Genomic DNA, 22,491 nt, shown 5'->3' on the forward strand with positions numbered 1-22,491 from the left:
ATGCGGGCTCACTCTCAAGTTTAAGAATAAATTGGATAGATACATGGATGGGAGAGGTCTGGAGGGTTATGGACTGGGTGCAGGTCAATGGGACTGGCGGAATAAAGTTGGCACAGACTAGAAGGGCTGAATGGCCTCTTTCAATGAGGTTGATGCCACATTCTCTGGAAACTACAAGCAGAGAGCCAATGTACTGATGCAGGTGCGGCAGAGTAGTGCAGCAGGCAGAGCTGCTGCCTCGCAGAGCCAGAAAGCCGGGTTCGATCCCGACCTCCAGTGCTGGTCTGTGCGTCCTGAGAGAGAGCGAGAGCGAAGTTTGCACGTTCTCTCTCTGACCGCGTGGGTTCCCTCCCCCGGGTGCTCTGGTTTCCTCCCACGTCCTAACGACTGCGCAGGGTTTGGTGGGTTAATTGGCCACCAGTGTGTGAGTGAGTGGTGGGATTTGACGGGAATGTGGGGGGGGATATAATGGGATGAGTGCAGGATGTGTGTAAATGGATTGTGGATGGTCAAACACAGACTCAGTGAGATGCTGCATTCCCCCTCTCTCCACTAATTTTTCCCTGTATTCCATTTGCACCACATTCCATCCCTCACCTGCACACTGGGGGCGATTTACAGCGGCCCCGAGCTGCACTATAGTTGGGATAGAACATAGAACAGTACAGCACAATACAGGCCCTTCGGCCCACAATGTTGTGCCAACCTTTAAACCTCGCCTAAGACTATCTAACCCCTTCCTCCCACATATCCCTCTATTTTAAATTGCTCCATATGCTTATCTAGCAATCTCCTGAAATTTGACCAATGTACCTGCCTCCACCACCGCCCCAGGCAGCGCATTCCACGCCCCAACCACTCTCTGGGTAAAAAACCTTCCTCTGATATCTCCCTTCAACTTCCCAACCATTACTTTAAAGCCGTGCCCTCTTGGATTGAGCATTGGTGCCCTGGGAAAGAGGCGCTGGCTGTCCACTCTATCTATTCCTCTTAATATTTTGTACACCTCTATCATGTCTCCTCTTATCCTCCTCCTCTCCAAAGAGTAAAGCCTGAGCTCCCTCATTCTCTCCTCATAATGCATACTCTCTAAACCAGGCAGCATCCTGGTAAATCTCCTCGGCAACCTTTCCAACGCTTCCACATCCTGGATGTGGGAGGAAACCAGAGCACTCGGGAGGGAAACCCACGGGGTTGCAGAAAGAATGTGCAAATTCCACACACACACACACACACACACACACACACACACACGAAAGCCGGAATTGAACCCAAGTCTCGGGAACTGTGCCGCTGTGCTTGGCCAGCACCCACGTGACAGATTGAGGCCAATTTCTATGCTGCCCTGACCAATATCCACTGGTCCAAAAGCAGAATTATAATGTTGAGAGTTCCCAAGGAGCCAGTGATGAACTGCATTTAGGTTGTGCATTGAGCAGAGGGGGGAATGGGAATGCAATGGTCTTCTAACCCTGCTTTAGAACATAGAAACCCTACAGCACAATTCAGGCCCTTCGGCCCACAAAGCTGGGCTGAACATGTCCCTACCTTAGACATTACTGGGCTTACCCATAGCCCTCTATTTTTCTCAGCTCCATGTACCTATCCAAAAGTCTCTTCAATGACCCTATCGTATCCGCCTCCACCACCGTTGCCGGCAGCCCATTCCCCGCACTCACCACTCTCTGAGTAAAAAACTTACCCCTGACATCTCCTCTGCACCTACTCCCCAGCACCTTAAACCTGTGTCCTCTTGTGGCAACCATTTCGGCCCTGGGAAAAAGCCTCTGACTATCCACACGATCAATGCCTCTCATCATCTTATACACCTCTATCAGGTCCCCGCTCATCCTCCATCTCTCCAAGGAGAAAAGGCCGAGTTCACTCAACCTGTTCTCATAAGGCATGCTCCCCAATCCAGGCAGCATCCTTGTAAATCTCCTCTGCACCCTTTCTATGGCTTCCACATCCTTCCTGTAGTGAGGCGACCAGAAGTGAGCACAGTACTCCAAGTGGGGTCTGACCAGACTTATTCTTTATCCAGAGACTGGAGGGAAACTCAATTCCTTGCGCAAGTCCCCTCAAGAAACGGATTCCATTAGGTGCCATTCCACATAGTGGCTAATGGAATCAGCTTCTTGAGGGGATTTGCACATGGATCAAGGCAAGGGACAAAGGCAAAGACGCGAGAATCCAGACCAGGTCAAGCAGTAGCCTCTCTAGCTGGGGTCACCATCCTGCTGATCGCAGCCGATCTCGCCCTCTACTCTGCTTTCCAACCTGTTCCCAAGACCGGAGGCACGAGAGGCTGCAATGCTGGAATCAGGAGAAACTCAGTGAGTTGGGGGGGGGGGGGCAGGTGGGTGGGTAGTTGGGAACGGACAGTCGACCTTTTGGGTCGAGACTGTCCCGATGTCTACCCGGAACATCAGCTGTGCATCTTCCTCCTCATCTCTTTGCCTCTGGAAGGCAGCTCCTTCAAGATTCTGCCGGACCCCCTGGACCCCTCCAGTAGTTTATTTGTTTCCCCGAGACTGTTTTCATCCAAACATCTAACTATCTTGGCCTTGAACATGACAACGGTTCAGCACCCCCCAGCTCTCTGGGGGAGAGAATTCCAAAGATTCCCCACTCCCGGAAGAAATTCCTCATCTCTTTGCCTCTGGAAGGCAGCTCCTTCAAGATCCAGGGGGGGTGGTGGAGGCAGAGATTCTCACGATACTTCAGAAGCGTCCAGACAAGTACATGAATCGCAATGGCATAGGAGGCTGCAGACCCAACGCAGATAAATGGGATGAGTTTATTTTGGTACAACGGTGCTGTACAACTTACAGCTCCAGTCTCCATCCTTTCATTCTTGAGACACCGGAGACGGCAGATGCTGCAATCTGGAGCAACAAACAATCCGCCGGAGGAACTCAGTGGGTCGAGCAGCATCTGTCAAGGAGAGGAATTGTCCTGCATCAGGACACGCAGGGTCTCGACCTGAAACATTGACGATTCCTTCCCCCTCCCCGACAGATGCTGCTCGACCCGCCCGAGTTCATCCAGCAGACTGTTGCTCCCCTTTCATTCCGGATTCACCATGTTGGTCCCACTCCCCCACTCGAAATACTGCACTTCAGTGAGATCACCAAACATTGGACCACCCACCTCAAACACTCTTTGTCAGACAGCCTCAACGTCACAGCAATCAACCTCGTGAACCTTCCCTGAACATCCCCCTGTGCAAGTATATCCCAGGAGAGAGGGAGTGCTGCTGGCACCAAGGGACAATTAACATACTTTCACAATGCTGTAAGGCTGCTGGGGCTGGCCCTGGTACTCCGACAAGCGAGGGGGCTGGGCTCAGTTGGACGAGCAGCACAGAGTTTATAACTAGAAGTCTCATCTCAGTTGTACAATCTGCAGAAGTCACAGAGCAAGGAAACAAGGCCCTTTGGATCACTGGGTGCATGCTGACCATCAGCCAACACTGTACACCAATCCCATTTCATCTTCTCCATATTCCCCACAACTTCCCCCTCATTCTGCCACTCACCCACACTGCTGCAGTAATTTACAGCGGCCAATTAACCCACTGACTCGCACGCTGTTGGGACGTGGGAGCGGCCGGGGGGGAAACCCACATGGTCACAGGAAGAACGTGCAAAATCCAAACAGACTGTGTGCAGTTTTGGGCTTCTTATTTAAGAAAGGATGTGCTGACATTGGAGAGGGTTCAGAGAAGATTCACCAGAATGATTCCAGGAATGAGAGGGTTAACATAGGTTTGACGGCTCTTGGGCTGTACTCCTTGGAGTTCAGAAGAATGAGGGGGGACCTCAGAAACATTTCGTATGTTAAAAGGCCTGGACAGAGTAGATGTGGCAAAGTTGTTTCCCATGGTAAGGGAGTCTAGTACAAGAGGGCACGACTTCAGAATTGAAGGGCTTCCACTCAGAACAGAGATATGGAGAAATTCCTTTAGCCAGAGAGTGGTGAATCTGTGGAATATGTTGCCACAGGCAGCTATGGAGGCAAAGTCATTGGGTGTATTTAAGGCAGAGACTGATAGGTATCTGAGTAGCCAGGGCATCAAGGGTTATGGTGAGAAGGCGGGGGAGTGGGGCTAAATGGGAGAATGGATCAGCTCCTGATAGAATGGCGGAGCAGACTCGATGGGCCAAGTGGCCGACTTCTGCTCCTTTGTCTTATGGACAACACACAGAGGCAGACACTATTATTCTCAACACTGGTGCCCCACAAGGCTGCGTCCTCAGCCCCCTACTCTACTCCCTATATACTCATGACTGCGTGGCCAGATTCTGCTCTAGCTCCATCTACAAGTTTGCAGATGACACCACCGTAGTGGGCCGTATCTCAAATAATGATGAGTTGGAGTACAGGAAGGAGATAGAGAGCTTAGTGGAATGGTGTCATGACAACCTTTCCCTCAACGTCAGCAAAACAGAAGAGCTGGTCATTAACTTCAGGAAAGGGGGTGGTGTACATGCTCCTGTCTACATCAATGGTGCTGAGGTCGAGAGGGTTGACAGCTTCAAGTTCCCAGGAGCAAACATCACCAATAGCCTGTCCTGGTCCAATCACACAGACAACAGGGCCAAGAAAGCTCACCAGCGCCTCTACTTCCTCAGAAGGCTAAAGAAATTTAGCACGTCCCCTTTGACACTCACCAATTTTTAAATCGATGCAGAGGTAGTATAGGCAGGAATAGTAATAACACTGGAGTTTGTACATTCTCCCCGTGTGTCTGCAAGGGTTTCCTTCGGGTGCTCCGGTTTCCTCCCACATTCCAAAGACGTACGGGTTAAGAAGTTGTGGGCATGCTATGTTGGCGCCGGAAGCGTGGCGACACTTGCGGGCTGCCCCCAGAACACTCGACGCAAAAGGTGCATTTCACTGTGTGTTTCCATGTACAAGTGACTAATAAAGATATCTTACATTGAAGAGGCATCCAGACAGGTACTTGAATGAGCAGGGTGCAGAGGGATATGGAGTTAATGCAGGCGAGTGGGATTGATATGGATAGGCACGATGGTCGGCATCGATGCAATGGGCTGAAGGGCCTGTTTCCATGCTGTAACACCCAAGAGAACCCACTCAGTCACAGAGAATGTGAGAGTGCACAAACAGCACTGATGGTTGGGACTGAGCCTGGGTCACTGGAGACAAGCAGTACCACTCAGCCCTCGCGAACCCATTGGCATGGTTACAGAGAGTCTCTGGCCGGCCGTCAACTTTTATCGCCGGCTGACCTGCTGCATTCCTTCCTGGGACTTGGGCTTCACTGGGGAGGTCACCATTTATTGCCAGGTAAGATTTCTTTATTAGTCACGTGTACATCGAAACACAGTGAAATGCATCTTTTGCATAGAGTGTTCTGGGGGCAGCCCGCAAGTGTCACCAACATAGCACGACCACAACTTCCTAACCCGTATGCCTTTGGATTGTGGGAGGAAACCGGAGCCAACATAGCACGCCCACAACTTCCTAACCTGCACGCCTTTGGAATGTGGGAGGAAACCGGAGCACCCGGAGGAAACCCACGCAGACACGGGGAGAACGTACAAACTCCTTACAGACGGTGGCCAGAATTAAACCCGGAATAGCACTATGCTAACCGCTACACCACCGTGCCTGCTGTGTTGTCTCCGCGGTTGGACCATGACAGGCTATTGGCGATGTTCACTCCAAGGAACTTAAAGCTCTCAACCCTCTTGACCTCAGCACTGTTGAAGAAGGGTTTTAGAGCGAAACAACACGGAAAGAGGCCCTTTGTTATTCGTCTTTTGCACTATTTACTTTTGTAACTCATAGTAATTTTTGTGTCTTGCACTGTACTGCTGCCGCAAAACAACACATCTCACAACATATGTCGGTGACAATAAACCTGATTCTGACATGTACATGCTCTAAGCAAGTAAACAGAGAAACTCAAGACACCCCTTCCATCTGGGATCTTCAAGCATTAAAACCTGTCTGATGAGTTAGGCAGAACAGACGTATCAATCCATTCATGTGAATAATTTGGCTTGGGTTCAATCACTGTGAGACAGAGGCATGAAGAAACGAAAGTCACTGCTGTCAATTGTGAAATCGACTACAAACTCTGCCAAGTCCCCAGAGTTGTATCCGCACTCCACAGCTGCTGTTCAGCTCATCTTAAGTCACGGGTCTCCCCCTCACCAACAATCATAAGTCGAGGGGTCGAGTTTAAGAGCCGCGAGGTAATGATGCAGCTCTATAAAACTCTGGTTAGACCACACTTGGAGTACTGCGTCCAGTTCTGGTCGCCTCATTATAGGAAGGATGTGGAAGCATTTGAAAGGGTGCCGAGGAGATTTACCAGGATGCTGCCTGGTTTAGAGAGAGTATACATTATGAGGAGAGACGAAGGGAGCTAGGGCTTTACTCTTTGGAGAGAAGGAGGAAGAGAGGAGACATGATAGAGGTGTGCAAAGTATTAAGAAGAATAGATAGAGTGGACAGCCAGCGCCTCTTTCCCAGGGCACCAATGCTCAATACAAGAGGGCATGGCTTTAAAGTAATGGGTGGGAAGTTCAAGGGAGATATCAGAGGAAGGTTTTTTACCCAGAGGGTGGTTGGGGCATGGAATGCGCTGCCTGGGGCGGTGGTGGAGGCAGGTACATTGGTCAAATTCAAGAGATTGCTAGATAAGCATATGGAGGAATTTAAAATAGAGGGATATGGGGGAGGAAGGGGTTAGATAGTCAGGCTGGGTTTAAAGGTCAGCACAACATTGTGGGCCGAAGGGCCTGTATTGTGCTGAACTGTTCTATGTAATGTCCTCACAGAGGAAGGGAGGCAGGCAAGTGGCTCATCTGAACTTTCTCTTCCACCCCATTCGTTCGTCCAGTGCTGAACTACGCGAAAACAAATGGAGCGGAAGAAAAAGCTGCAGGAAGTGCTTTGAACAGCGTTACTTCAAGCAGAAAGGCTCTCGGATTCATGAAGGAAGCCTCCGCACCATAGAGAACGGCAGCTGTGATTTACTGCTTTTTGCGAGTCAGAAAGACCTGGGTTCAAGTGCTGCTAAATCTCCCAAATCTAGGCTGACGTTCTGTCGCGGTACTGAGGGAGTAACACGCCAGAGGTGCAGTGCTTCATATGGAGTGTTAAACGTCGAAGCTCTCTCATGAAGGATCCTGCGGTTAAGGGACACAGGGCTGTCTGTTCCAGAGGAGGGGACAAGTGTTTACTCCACACACGGCATTACGGTACACAGATGCTCTGATCACAACAATGCTGCTGTTTATGGGAGCCGATTGCTCCCTTCCAATGACAACACGTTCAAAGTACTTCATTGGTTGGAGACCCGAGGGTCAGAGTCATACAGCACGGAAACAGGCCCTTCAGCCCAACTCGTCCGTGCCAACCAAGGTGCCCATCTAAGCTCATCCCACTTGCCCGCGTTTGGCCCACATCCCTCTAAACCTTTCCCATCCATGTACCTGCCCAAGTGTCTTTTAAATGTTATCGTACCCACCTCAACCACTTCCTCTGGCAGTTCATTCCACATATGCGCCACCCTCAGGGTGATGAAGTTGTCCCTTGGGTCACTTTTAAGTCTCTCCCCTCTCCCCTTAAACCTCTGCCCCCTAGTTCAGGATTCCCCAACCCTGGGGAAAAAGACTGCATGCATTCACCCTGTCTACGCCCCTCATGATCTTATACACCTCTGTAAGGTCGCCCCTCAGTTCTTATGGTCCAAGGGATAAAAACCTCACCTGCCCAACTCCTCCATGGAGGGGAGGGTGGTGCAGAGCAGAAGGATCAGACCAGCGCCACGCACAACACTAGCTAGGTCACATATTGAGTACTGTGTACAGCTATGGTCATGACATCACATCACGGAAACCAGCCTCCCCTCCGTGGACTCCACTTCTCGCTGCCTCAAGAAAGAAGCCAACATAATCAAAGACCCACCCCAGACATTCTCTCTTCTTTTCCCCCCCCCCCAATCGGGCAGAAGACACAAAAGCCTGAAAGCACGCATCACCAGGCTCAAGGACAGCTTCTACCCCACTGTGATAAGACTATTGAACAGATCTCTTGTACGATAAGATGGACTCTGGACCTCACAACCTACCTCATTGTGACCTTATTGTCTGCCTGCACTGCACTTTCTCTGTAACTGTAACACTTTATTCTGCATTCTGTTATTGTTTTCCCTTGTGCTACCTCAATGCACTGATGTGATGATATGATCTGCATGTAGGGTGTGCAAAACAAAGTTTTTCACTGCAGCTTGGTACACGTGACAATGGCAGGGACAAGGTCAGAGGAACTGGAAAGCGTTAGTCATGAGGAAAGACTGAGGGAGTCAATAGGCTGGGGTTCCTCTCCCTGGAACAGAGAAGGCAGCGGCAGACTGACTGAAGTGTCGGAGGGGCATAGATAAATAAAGGCACATTTCCCCAGCAAAGAGTTAAAAACCAAAGTAATTGATAGAAGATCAGATCAGAGGTGGGGGCATTTTATTTTCATCCTACAGGTCGTGCAGGCTGGGAACTCACTTAAAGTAAACGGTAGAAGGATCAGATTTGAAGGTGGGGGCATTTTTTCCCCTCCCCACGCAGCAGGGAGTTGGAGAGTAAGAGTCGGAATGGTAGAAATCTTCGTCCCATTTCTCCGGTGCATCAGAGGCTGAGGAGCAACCTGATAGAAGTTTGTAAGATTATGAGAGGCACAGATGGGGTAGACAGTCAGTCTTTTTCCCCAGGGTAGGAATGTCAAGTACAAGAGGAGAGGGGGAAGAAGTTTAAAGAAGTTTTTTTTTAAACACAGAGAGTGGTGGGTGCCTGGAACAGGCTGCCAAGGGTGGTGGAAGCAGATACGATAGTGGCATTTAAGAGGCTTCCAGATAGAATCTGCAGGGAATGGAGGCATCTGGATCATGCACAGGCAGAAGGGAGTTAGTTCAATCGGTCATGGTGTCCAGCACAGACACCGTGGGCTGAAAGGCCTGCTCCTGTGCTGTCCTGTTCTACCTTCTGCTTCGATTGTACTTGGATGTGCACTTTAAAAGTTGTGAGCTGCAGGGCTTCAGACCCAGTGTTGGCAGGGGTTAGGACATGCAGCTGTTTTCTTACCAGCACAGGCAATGATGGACTTGAACGGTCACCTCCTGCCTTGTAAGTTTACCCACCGTCAGCCCTGACAAGTTTTGGATATCGAGCTGGAGCTCATGAAGTTCACGACAGGCACAAGCTACTGCACCATCCTTCCAGCAAAGAGAAACCACTTTCATCTGACAGACCCAAGGTGCGCTGAAGTCCAGCCATCCAGAGATGCGTCACACTCATGCACCGTGAGTCATGTTGCTGGGAGCATCGTGACACGTCCGTTTAAAGGCTGTGCCTTGCTCAAGTCAGTTAGAAGAGGGGGCGACCACAGATCTGACTGTAAGGGAGGGTGGGGGTTGAGAAAGAGAGGGACAGAGAGAAATATCGGCTGCTCACTGAAAAACTCCTGTTTCTTGATCCCGACAGCCAGAACAACACTGCCAGAATACGTTTCACTTGCTGGAAGTATACTCCACCCCCAACTCTTCCTCCCAGACTTGAGGCTTTATGGCTCAGCGTAGACTTCATCAACCAATTATCTTCTGGCAACTTTTCTCTATTGAATTGTTTCATTGCGGGCTGCTTGGTTAGTTTCCCCATCACCACCCTCCCATTAGTTCCACTCCAGTGCAATCTTTCAATGTGCAGGCTGTCCTTTCCACAGGCTACACACCCTCTCGCCCCACAAAGGAATAGTCTGTTCCTTTCACCAGTAATGCACTCGTTCACCTGGAGAGACCGCAAATCATTAACTCCTTCTACTTCTCCCTACGTTCATTCCAATCCTTCATGTCAGGTTCACTTCCGACAGCCAACCCTCTCCACAACTGATGATGGGAAAGGTATTTTACAATAAAAGAACATAGAAAACCTACAGCACAATTCAGGCCCTTCAGCCCACAAAGCTGTGCCAAACATGTCCCTACCTTAAAAATTACTAGGCTCACCCACAGCCCTCTATTTTCCTCAGCTTCATGTACCTATCCAAAAGTCTCTTCAAAGACCCTATCGTACCCGCCTCCACCACCGTTGCTGGCAGCCCATTCCATGCACTCACCACTCTCTGAGTAAAAAACTTACCCCGACATCTCCTCTGTACCTATCCCCAGCACCTTAAACCTGTGTCCTCTTGTGGCAACCATTTCAGCCCTGGGGAAAAGCCTCTGACTATCCACACGATCAATGCCTCTCATCATCTTATACACCTCTATCAGGTCCCCCCTCATCCTCCGTCGCTCCAAGGAGAAAAGGCCAAGTTCCCTCAACCTGCTTTCATAAGGCATGCTCCCCAATCCAGGCAGCATCCTTGTAAATCTCCTCTGCACCCTCTCTATGGCTTCCACATCCTTCCTGTAGTGAGGTGACCAGAACTGAGCACAGTACTCCAAGTGGGGTCTGACCAGGGTCCTATACAGCTGCAACAATACCTATGATAAAACTACAATAACCTGCCACCCCGGGGGCTTCCATGGTACCAGTCCAACAGATTTTCTGGATGCTACTCCTATTGATGCCCCTTAGAGGTTCCAGAGTCATACAGCAGGGAAAAAGGCCTTTCAGCCCAACTTGCTCATGCTAGCCAAGTTGGCTAACTGAGCCAGTCCCATTTGCCCGTGTTTGACCCATATCCCCCCCAAACCTTTCCTATCCACGCACCTGTCCAAATGTCTATTAAATGTCATAATTGTACCCGCCTCTACCACTTCCTCCGGCAGCTCGTTCCACACACCCACCGCCCTCTGTGTGGAAGAAGTTAAATCTTTCCCCGCTCACCTTAAACCTGTGCCTTCTAGTTCTGGACTCCTCTACCCTGGGAGTAAGACTGTGGCTATTCACCATATCCGTGCCCCTCATGATTTTATAAACCTCCATAAGGTCACCCCTCAGCCTTCTTCACTTCAGGGACAAAAGCCCCAGCCTATCCCTGGGTGGCACAGTAGCATAGCGGTTAGCGTGATGCTATTACAGCACCAGCGACCCGGGTTCAATTCCCGCCGCTGCCTGTAAGGAGTTTGTACATTCTCCCCGTGTCTGCGTGGGTTTCCTCCAGGTGCTCTGGTTTCCTCCCGCATTCCAACGATGTACGGGTTAGGAAGTTGTGGACATGCTATGTTGAGGCCGGAAAAGTGATGACACTTGTGGGCTGCCCCCAGCACATTCTTAGCAACGCAAAAAGACGTATTTCACTGTGTGTTTCCATGTACATGTGACTAACAAATGAATATCTTATCTATCCCTATAACTCAAGCCTTCCATTCCCGCAAGATCCTTGCAAATCTTTTTTTGCACTCTCTCCAGTTCAATCACATCCACCCTATAGCAGGCCGACCAGAACTGTACTTTTACACCCCTTAACTCACTTTCATTTCATTTTTTTTTAAATGTTACACAATTGTATAATAAAATTTTCAGTGCACCTCAAAGTCTAAAAATGTGAAAATGAGCCCCAGTAAGCTGAATGGGAGCAGGAAATAGCACCCGGTACGTTTCAGTTTGTAAGCCCAAGCTGAAACACATCACGCCAGACCGCGGCCCCTCCTCATATTCCTGACCCCATCACCTCATCTAGCAGCTCATTCCAGGTACCAACTACTCTGTGTGAAAAATGTACCCCACAGATCCTTTGAACCTCTTCCCTCTCACCTTAAACCTCTGCTCCCTAGTTTTATAAAGGAAACAGAGACTTTCCACGCTATCTACCCCTCTCATAGTTTTATACACTGCTATCATTTCACCTCCCGACCTTCTTCACTGCAGGAAAAACAGACCCACAGCCCATCCACTCTTTCCTGATAACTGAAGCCCCACCAAATCCCACTGTTATAAGACTATTGAACGGTCCCCCTAGTACGACAAGATGGACCCTCGACCTCAGTCTACTTCGTCGTGGCCCTTGCAGCTTATTGTCTGCCTGCACTGCACTTTTTCTGTAACTGTAACACTCCATTCTGCAACACACACACACACAATGCTGGAGGAACTCAGCAGGTCAGGCAGCATCTATGGAGGGAAATAAACAGTCGATGTTTTGGGTTGAGACCCTTCATCAGGACTGGAAAAGGAAGAGGGCAGAAGCCGGAAAAGGTGGTCAGGGGAGGTGGAGGAGCACACGCAGGCAGGTGATAGGTCAGTCCAGGTGAGAGGCGGGGGGGGGGGGGGGGGGGGGATGAAAGGGAGTGATGTAAGAAGCTGAGAGATGACAGGTAGAAGAGGCAAAGGGCTGAAGGAGGAGGAATCTGGTCGGAGAGGGCAGTGGACCATGGAATAAAGGGAAGGAGGTGAGGAATAGATGGGCAGGTCATGAGGGCAGTGGAGGGGAAAGAGAAGGGGTGAGGGGGCCACAGGGATGAGGAAAGACAAAGGGGAGGGGGAAGAGGGGTGGGGTTAACAACAGTTAAGAGAAGTCGATGTTGAGGCATTCTCTTATTGCTTTTCCCTTGTACTACCTCCATGCACTGTGTAATGAATCGATCTGTACCATCGGTACACAAGACAAGTTTTCCACTGGACCTCAGTACACGTGACAACCAAATATCCCTGTGAATCTTCTCTAGTATAGACGCATCCTTCCAGCCAGAAACGCGTGCAGCACTCTTGAGCACGGCCTGACCGACGTTTGGTACAACTGCAACACCTCTTACACTCAGTGCCGTAGCTGACAAAGACGTTAGGGGAAACCCCCAAGAGATGATAATAAAAAATAACATCACGGGGGCTGCGGATCTCGTGACTGATGAGTGCGAGTCTCTCGTTGGGCAATAATTCTTCACCTTGAGATCTGTCCAACAATGAGTCACTCGACAAACACTGACTCAACACAAAAGTGAGTCACTATCTCATAGCAAGAGGGCAGTGCATTCTTGCTGACTTCAGGGTTACTGTCAGAACGCATTCATACATGACTCCTGCCTCTGGCTCAGAGTGCAGTCCTGATGTCTAGCTTCAGCTGTCAACCTTCATGTTGACTTAGAGACATAGACAACCTACAGCACAATTCAGGCCCTTCGGCCCACAAAGCTGTGCCAAACATGTCCCTACCTTAGAAATTACTCTGCTTACCCACAGCCCTCTATTTTTCTCAGCTCCATGTACCCATCCAACAGTCTCTTCAAAGACCCTATCGTATCCGCCTCCACCACCGTTGCCGGCAGCCCATCCCACGCACTCACCACTCTCTGAGTAAAAAACTTACCCCTGACATCTCCTCTGTACCTACTCCCCAGCACCTTAAACCTGTGTCCTCTTGCGGCAACCATTTAAGCCCTGGGGAAAAGCCTCTGACTATCCACACAATCAATGCCTCTCATCATCTTATACACCTCTATCAGGTCCCCCCTCATCCTCCGTCGCTCCAAGGAGAAAAGGCCGAGTTCCCTCAACCTGCTTTCATAAGGCATGCTCCCCAATCCAGGCAGCATCCTTGTAAATCTCCTCTGCACCCTTTCTATGGCTTCCACATCCTTCCTGTAGTGGGGCGACCAGAACTGAGCACAGTACTCCAAGTGGGGTCTGACCAGGGTCCTATACAGCTGCAACATTACCTCTCAGCTCCTAAATTCAATTCCACGACTGATGAAGGACAATACACTGTATGCCTTCCTAACCACAGAGTCAACCTGTGCAGCCGCTTTGAGCGTCCTATGGACTCGGGCCCCAACATCCCTCTGATCCTCCACACTGCCAAGAGTCTTACCATTAATACTATACTCTGCCATCATATTTGACCTACCAAAATGAACCACTTCACACTTACCTGTTCTCATAAGGCATGCTCCCCAATCCAGGCAGCATCCTTGTAAATCTCCTCTGCACCCTCTCTATGGCTTCCACATCCTTCCTGTAGTGAGGTGACCAGAACTGAGCACAGTACTCCAAGTGGGGTCTGACCAGGGTCCTATATAGCTGCAACATTACCTCCTGGCTCCTAAATTCAATTCCACGATTGATGAAGGACAATACACTGTATGCCTTCCTAACTACAGAGTCAACCTGTGCAGCCGCTTTGAGCGTCCTATGGACTCGGACTCCAAGATCCCTCTGATCCTCCACACTGCCAAGTGTCTTACTGTTAATACTATATTCTGCCATCATACTTGACCTACCAAAATGAACCACTTCACACTTATCTGGGTTGAACTGCATCTGCCACTTCTCAGCCCAGTTTTGCATCCTATCTATGTCCTGCTGTAACCTCTTAACATTCTGACTTCTTAACAATGTTCTGTTTAATTAAAATAAAAAGCAGGGGTCTGGAGAGTCTCAGCACTGCGCCCCGAGTGCTGGAGAGCCAAAGGCCGAGGAGACATCCCGTGGAAATGACTCACTCTATCCAACCAGGAAGCAGGTGAATAAACTCAACGAACTGCCTTGGGCAGGCACGCTAGTGTAGCGGTGAGCATAACGCTTTTTACAGCGCCAGCGACCCGGGTTCAATTCCGGCTGCTGTCTGTAAGGAGTTTGTACGTTCTCCCCATGTCTGCATGGGTTTCCTCCGGGTGCTCCGGTTTCCTCCGGGTGCTCCGGCTTCCTCCCACATTCCAAAGACGTACGGGTTGGGAGGTTGTGGGCATGCTATGTTGGTGCCGGGAGTGTGGCAACACTTGCGGGCTGCCCCCAGAACACTCTATGCAAAGGGTGCATTTCGATGTACATGTGACTAATAAAGATATCTTATCTATTAACCCACCCCTCCGTTAAACCACCCCACCCCCCCCCCGGCCATTTGAAAACCAACAGCCACCACATTCCACAGGAGACGGAAGAGACCACAGACGCTGGAATCTGAAGCAACAAACAGCCCGCTGGGGGAAGCCTGCGGGTCGAGCAGCACCTGTGGGGTGGGGTGAAGAGAGAGGAATTCTCGACGTCTCTTGTTGAGACCCACAGTTCTTCCAGCAGATTGTCCGTTGCCACAATCCACAGTCACTTTCCTGGACTACTCGGGGAATAAAGATACAGGAGCCTGAGGACACGAACCACCAGGCTCAAGGACAGCTTCTACCCCACTGTGATAAGACTATTGAACGGTTCCCTTATACAATGAGATGGACTCTGAGCTCACGATCTACCTTGTTGTGACCTTGCACCTTATTGCGCTGCACTTTCTCTGTAGCTGTGACACCTTACTCTGTACTGTTATTGTTTTTACCTGTACTACATCAATGAACTCTGTACTAACTCAATGTAACTGCACTGTGTAATGAATTGACCTGTACCATCGGTATGCAAGACAAGTTTTCACTGTACCTCGGTACAAGTGACAATAATAAACCAATACATCACACAGACACCTTTCTGCATCAGTTGACATACCTCCCTCCCTTCCCTCACCAGTCCTGCACCTCCAAAGCAACTCAGCCTGGTCAGAGAGTATAGAAACAGGCCCTTCAGCCCATCAAATCCCTACCAACCATCAATTTACACTAATCCTACATCAAGCCATTTTTTAAAAAAAAATTCTCCCCACATTCCCATCAACTCCCCCCAGATTCTACCCCTCAATCACACACTAGGGGGGCAGGAGATACAAGAGCCAGAAGATACAAGAGCCTGAGGGCACGTACCACCAGGCACAGTAGCATAGTGGTTAGCATAATGCTTTACAGCGCCAGTGACCCGGGTTCAAATCCGGCCAGTCTGTAAGGGGTTTGTATGTTCTCCCCGTGTCTGCGTGGGTTTCCTCTGGGTGCTCCGGTTTCCTCCCACATTCCAAAGACGTACGGGTTAGGAAGTTGTGGGCATACTATGTTGGCACCGGAAGCGTGGCGACACTTGTGGGCTGCCCCCCAAAAATCACTACGCAAAAGATGTATTTCACTGTGTGTTTCGATGTACATGTGACTAATAAAGATCTTATCTTAAGGAAAGCTCCTACCTCACTAAGACTATTGAACGGTTCCCTTATATAATGAGGTGGACTATGACCTCACGATCTACCTTGTTGTGACCTTGCACCTTATTGCACTGCACTTTCTCTGTAGCTGTGACACTTTACTCTGTACTGTTATTGCTTTTACCTGTACTACCTCAATGCACTCTGTATTAACTCAATGTAACTGCACTGTGTAATGAATTGACCTGTACGATCAGTATACAAGACAAGTTTTTCACTGTACCTCGGTACAAGTGACAATAATAAACCAATACCAATTTACAACGGCCGATTAACCCACCAACCCTTTGGGATGTGAGCAGAAACTGGAGTACTTGGGGGAAACCCATGCAGTCACAGGGAGAACGTGCAAACTCCGCACTGCACAAAATAAACTTTTTTTTTGTTCTAATTGGGTTCTTCCTTGTATAACTTACACTTTTCTTGTGAATGTTGTGCATCTGATGCTGCTTCAAGCAAGTTTTTCATTGCACACGTGGACTTGTGCACATAGCAATAAACTCGACTTTCAAGTGCCAGAGGTTGGTATTGCACACAGAACAGTACAGCACAATACAGGCCCTTCGGCCCACAATGTTGTGCCGACCTTTAAACCTCGTGAAGACTATCTAACCCCTTCCTCCTACATATCCCTCTATTTTAAATTCCTCCATGTGCTTATCTAGCAATCTCTTGAACTTGACCAATGTACCTGCCTCCACCACTGCCCCAGGCAGCGCATTCCATGCCCCAACCACTCTCTGGGTAAAAAACCTTTCTCTGATATCTCTCTTCAACTTCCCACCCATTACTTTAAAGCCATGCCCTCTTGTATTGAGCATTGGTGCCCTGGGAAAGAGGCGCTGGCTGTCTACTCTATCTATTCCTCTTAATATTCTGTACACCTCTATCATGTCTCCTCTCATCCTCCTTCTCTCCAAAGAGTAAAGCCCGAGCTCCCTTAGTCTCTCCTCATAATGCATACTCTCTAAACCAGGCAGCATCCTGGTAAATCTCCTCCGCACATTTTCCAACACTTCCACATCCTTCCTATAATGAGGCGACCAGAACTGGACACAGTGCTCTAAGTGTGGTCTAACCAGAGTTTTGTAGAGCTGCATCATTACCCCGCAGCTCTTAAACTCGATTCCTCGACTTATGAAAGCTAACACCTGGGTCTCTGGAGCCGCTCTCAATGTGTCACCCACTCTCAATGAGACTGACCTCCCTCACGCACTTAACCATACGCAGCTCCCGAGTGAAGCAACGAAGACTCTCGTCCCCCCTGCAAGGGAGCACCATTCCGGGATCGAAGAGCATACTGGTAACGCAGCTAAGCGTCGGTGAAGAGAAGCCAGGTGCCACTCAAGTACAAGGCCGAACGCATAAGGAACAGAGGGCAGCTGCTGGAATCTGGAGCAGCGGACAGGGCGCTGGAGGAACTTTGCGGGTCAGGCGGCATCCGTAGAGGGAAGTGGGCAGTCCACGTTTCGAAAGCCTTCGACGTCGACTCTGTGTCCCTCCACAGACGCTGCCTGACCCCCCCACCAAAAGAGTTTCCCCAGAGTCTTGTTCGTTGCTACAATGCCGAACATGTTGGACTTTCACATGTGCTGGCAATCGTAAGCAGGCTACCCGGATCCCCGTTCCCAGACAGCAATCCCTGGGATGGAATGCAGCACACTATGTCTCTATCGATCTCAGGCCTCCAGACTAGCCACTCTCCCTCAAACTGCCTTGGATTCATGCACATCCACAACCGATTCCCTCTGTTCCTGCAACAATAACTTGCTGTGAAACGCATCCATTACTTCCTACAGTAATTTATGGGAGTTATTGTCTGTCTGCAAGTGAAATATTCAAAAACTCACATGCAAAACCCTATAACATAGAACACTACAGCACAGTACAGGCCCTTCAGCCCACAATGTTGTGCCGACATTTTATCCTGCTCTAACCCTTCTATCTAGATCTATCTAACCCTTCCCTCCCACATAGCCCCCTATTTTCCTATCATTCATGTGTCTAGCTACGAGTATCATAAATGTCCCTAATGTATCTGCCCCCACAACCTCTGCCGGCAGTGTGTTCCACGCACCCACTACTCTCTGTGTGAAAAAACTGCCCGACATCCCCCTTATACCTTCCTCCAATCACCTCAAAATTATGCCCTGTCGTGTTAGCCATGTCACCCTGGGAAGAAGTCTCTGACTGTCCACTCGATCTATGCCTCATATTGTACACCTGCACTGTATTATTGGATGAGGGATAATGAGTCAGTGGATGAGGCCACCAGCTCCCCTTTCAGAGGCTCAAGCGCTATGTCCAGGAACTATGCAACAGCCAATGGGTGGCACAGTTGCAGGACGTTAACCAAGTCCCCTAATGTGCTGGCCCACGTTGGGGAGTTACCCCAGGAGCAACACACAATCTGCTGGAGGAACTCTGCAGGTCAAACAGCATCTGTGGGAGCGGGGAAGGAAACATCAACGTTTCGGGTCGAAACCCTGCATCAGAACCCAACCTGAAACATCGACCGGTATTTACCTTCCCCCCACACCCCCACCATACAGATGCTGCCTGACCCACTGAGTTCCTCCAGCAGATGGTTCGTTGCTCCAGATTCCAGTATCTGCGGTCTCTTGTGTCTGAGTATTCCCCAGCATTCTGAGGCCAACACTGATCTGCCAGCCAACATCCCCGAAACATCTGGTCATCATGTGGCCGATGTACCTTGGACATTGCAATGGTGACTGCAGTGCAACCTTTCATTGGCAGTAAAAGGCATCTTCCCCAAATGAATGATTTTTCACTACAAGAGAGGCTGTTGTTGTGACATTACTCCACCAGCTGACCTACCTCACTCCTGTACGCCTGAGATTCTACAAGGGGTACAAGTGCATGGCTTCTTGAAAGTGGCGTCAAAGGTAGACAGGGTGGTGAAGAATGCATTTAGCACGCTGGCCTTCATCGGTCAGGGCATTGAGTATAGGAGTTGGGATGTCATGTTGCAGTTGTACAAGTCGTTGGTGAGACTGCACTTGGAGTACAGTGTACAGTTTTGGTCTCCCTGTTATAGGTACGATAGTAACATTTAAGCAGCACTTGGATAGGTACATGGAGGGGCGGGGAGAGGGACAGGGGCCAAATGCAGGAAATTGGGACTAGCTGGGTGGGCACCGTGGTCGGCATACACTAGTTGGGCTGAAAGGCCTGTTTCCGTGCTGTATTTCCCTATGACTCTGATCCCTCCCCCAAATGCCCTCAACCAACCAAACTACTCTCTCCTCTTTTGACTCCGTGCTCCTTGTTGTAGTGTTGGCCAAGCACAGAATGACGAGGAGAGGGAGCATCTGGGAACAGCGATCACAGTACAAATCCCAATTGGACTAAATTACTTTATATTAAGCGATCCGCTTGGGTATAAAAGTAAAACCTGTCCTGACCCAATCCAACATAAAGCAACAATCTGCAGGAGGAACTCAGCAGGTCGAGCAGCACCTGCAGGAGGAAAGGAACTGTCGACGTTTCGGGTCGAGACCCTGCCTCAAAATGTTAACAATTCCTCCTTCCGCCCCCCTCATCCCCACCCCAAAGATTCTGCTCCACATGCTGAGCTCCTCCAGCTTGTTTGTTGCTCCAGATTCCAGCTTCTGCAGTCTCTTGTGTGACCAACAAGGACCCAACCTACACCCCTGCTAATTTACTCATACATAAGCGCACTTAGTTATCAAGACATGACCATCAGCACATTTTTATATCAACACTTAACCTGGTCCAATCCAACCCAAGCAGCTGCAGTATTTTCCAAGCTAACCCAACCTTGGGTTCTGTTTTATATTAAATGATGTATATAACTTTTAAAAAATTAATTAAAAAAACATAGTGCTATCATAGACGCTAAGAAATAAAAGAAGTGCAAATATTCAAATGACACTTACTCTAAAAATAACACCAGAGACAAATATATTCTTGCTTTATGAATCTTTAAGTGGTGCAAAGCTGATGTAATTGATTTTTGATACATAATTTAGGTTATTACAATTCTTGTTAAAAATGTTAAATGCATTTTTAAATGGTGATGGAGAAGCCACTTTATTTGGCGAGGTATTTATGAATATTGAATTGTGTAATCAATATATATTGCAATATTACATCTTGAAGGTTATTTTGCACAAATTAAAAGCTATTGAAGATTATTGAATCTGAATTGAAATAAGTGTTACAGATTACTTTATATATAAATCTTGTAATATACAACACCAAGTTTCTTTGGAATTCCAAACAATATTTTAGAGGCATGAACTACAAGAATAGCAGCAATGCAAAGTTTATAATCAATTAAAACTTATTGGTACAGGAATTAACTTAGTAGCTGTCCCATTATATTTTGATATTATAGGATGGGGTATCTGGATTGTATTCAGGCAATTTTTCCTCAGTTAGTTAGCTTCCTCTAAGTTAGGGAATATGCATCGCTAGATCTAGTCCTGTGGAATGAAGGCTAAGTAGTGAATGGGGGAGCAACAAGGTAATAGTGATCATAGTCTTAGGTTAGTTATGAAGAACAAGTCACAATCTAGAATAACTACAGAATGATTTGTAATTTTTGTGACCCAAGTCAGAATTTGGCCCAGTTTATCTGAATGGCAGGCAGGTAAAAATGTAATGGATCAATTGTTGGTCTGGAATAAGAAAAATATTGGAATACTATGCAGGTGAATCCCAATAAGGGGAGAAAGGGAAACCAAAACTATTGACATCCTGATGGCAGGAGGAGTTGGTGAGTGGGAGACTGTCCAACAGACGTCAGCTTGATAATGAATGGGAGAATCAGACTGAATCTAAAAGTTAAGGGAGATGAGAAAGGGAATAGAAAGCCAAAGAGATATCAGGAAAAGGAGTACAAAGAACTCCGACAGGCATACTTCGGAGAAGCAGCAAATTCATTGACAAGACCCCGATTGCTAAATAAGGCTAGACTAGGCACAAGAATATGGGAGGTCATAAATTCAACACCAGTGGAAATATTGGCTGAGATCACCATCTTCCATTCCTCAGTACAGTTAGGTTACTGGACCAGTAATCCAGAGGGGTGGACTACTGATCCAGAGGGGTGGACTACTGATCCAGAGGCACAAGTCTGTTGCATTAGGGAACTGAAATTCAGGTTCAAAATTAAACGTAGGACAGTAACTTGCTATCCCTAACAGTGGACAAGAAACTATCAACCTCATTGGCTTCACTAAAATCTGTGGTGTAAAAATCATTATGTCTGAAGCTGTACACGTCTCTTGCCAGAAGACTGACACCCTTCTTGACCTCAAAAATGGCTATTAAATTTTTTTATTTAAATTTTATTTACAGCGCGTTAACAGGCCCTTCTGGCCCAACGAGTCCGCGCCGCCCATTTTAAACCCCAAGTTAACCTACCCGTACGTCTTTAGAATGTGGGAGGAAACCGGAGCACCCAGAGGAAACCCACACAGACACGGGGAGAACGTACAAACTCCTGACAGACGGTAAAGGGAATCGAACCCCAATCGCTGGCGCTGTAATAGCATTACGCTAACCGCTACACTACCGTGCCGGCTGGGATGAACAGGTGGGATTTATGAAATACATCCAAGGGATGTCTTCTCAGTGACTAAATTCACTAACCAACACAGCTTCTCAGCAGTCTGTGAGAAGAAGTTATGGGTGCGCAATAAAATGCCAACCTTGCTGGGCTCTGAGGATACAGAGAGGCTCCAGAGTGAGGCTCCAGGTTGAGTGAATGGGCAAATGCAAGACAGATGCCGTCTAATGTGGATAAATGCTCTTTGGGACCATAAACAGGAAGGCAGATTATTATCTGATAGATCTGGAAAAGGTGTACACACCAGTCAATGAAGGTAAGTGAAAATAAAAAGAAAACTGCAGATGCTGAAAAGCTGAAATAAAAACAGAAAGTACTGGGGAAAAAAAAATTGGCAGATCAGGCAGCATCTGTGGGTAGAGAAACAATCAACCAGTCTGCAACCCTTTGTCAGACTTGGAAACAGAGAGATAGAAGTCAGTTTTCAGTGGGGGTGGAAAAGGAGGTGGAGGGGGGAGGCACGTGTGGAACAAAGGGAATGTACATGATAGGACGTGTCGAAGTGGAGATGTCAGGGGGAGGTTTTTCACCCAGAGTGTGATTGGTGCATGGAATGCACTGCCTGGGGTGGTGGTGGAGGCAGATACATTGGACAGGTTCAAGAGCTCGTTGGATAGGCAATATGGTGGAACATGAGATAGAGGGATATGCGGGAGGAAGGGGTTAGGTAGTGTGAGGGTGGTTTGATGGACGGCACAACATGGTGGGCCGAAGGGCCTGTTTTGTGCTGTATGGTTCTACGGCTTAATGGTGGCAAATAATGGCACATTAACCTTCTCGGCCTGAGTAATGTGTTGCTATTGGTAAGGTTATGGGACGTGTCTGGCAGGCTGTGTACAAGCGGAATATGGTACGAGTAAGAGTAGAATAAGATAAATGGAACCAACATAATA

The 22,491-nt window shown here is 48.6% G+C and overlaps 1 protein-coding gene and 1 long non-coding RNA gene across 3 annotated transcripts in view; both read right to left on the minus strand.

Annotated features, from left to right (window-relative positions):
* Positions 1 to 22,491, minus strand: part of irak1 (interleukin-1 receptor-associated kinase 1) — an 83,833-nt gene that overhangs the window by 55,691 nt on the left and 5,651 nt on the right. The window lies entirely within an intron of this gene.
* On the minus strand, positions 1,566 to 13,553 carry LOC127566639 (uncharacterized). The gene is made up of 3 exons (XR_007955760.1): positions 13,409 to 13,553; positions 10,202 to 10,294; positions 1,566 to 1,736 (listed from the first exon to the last, which is right to left on the minus strand). It is a non-coding gene; the product is annotated as an uncharacterized LOC127566639 (long non-coding RNA).

This window comes from Pristis pectinata, chromosome 43, assembly GCF_009764475.1.
Source record: "Pristis pectinata isolate sPriPec2 chromosome 43, sPriPec2.1.pri, whole genome shotgun sequence".
Lineage (NCBI taxonomy): Eukaryota > Metazoa > Chordata > Chondrichthyes > Rhinopristiformes > Pristidae > Pristis > Pristis pectinata.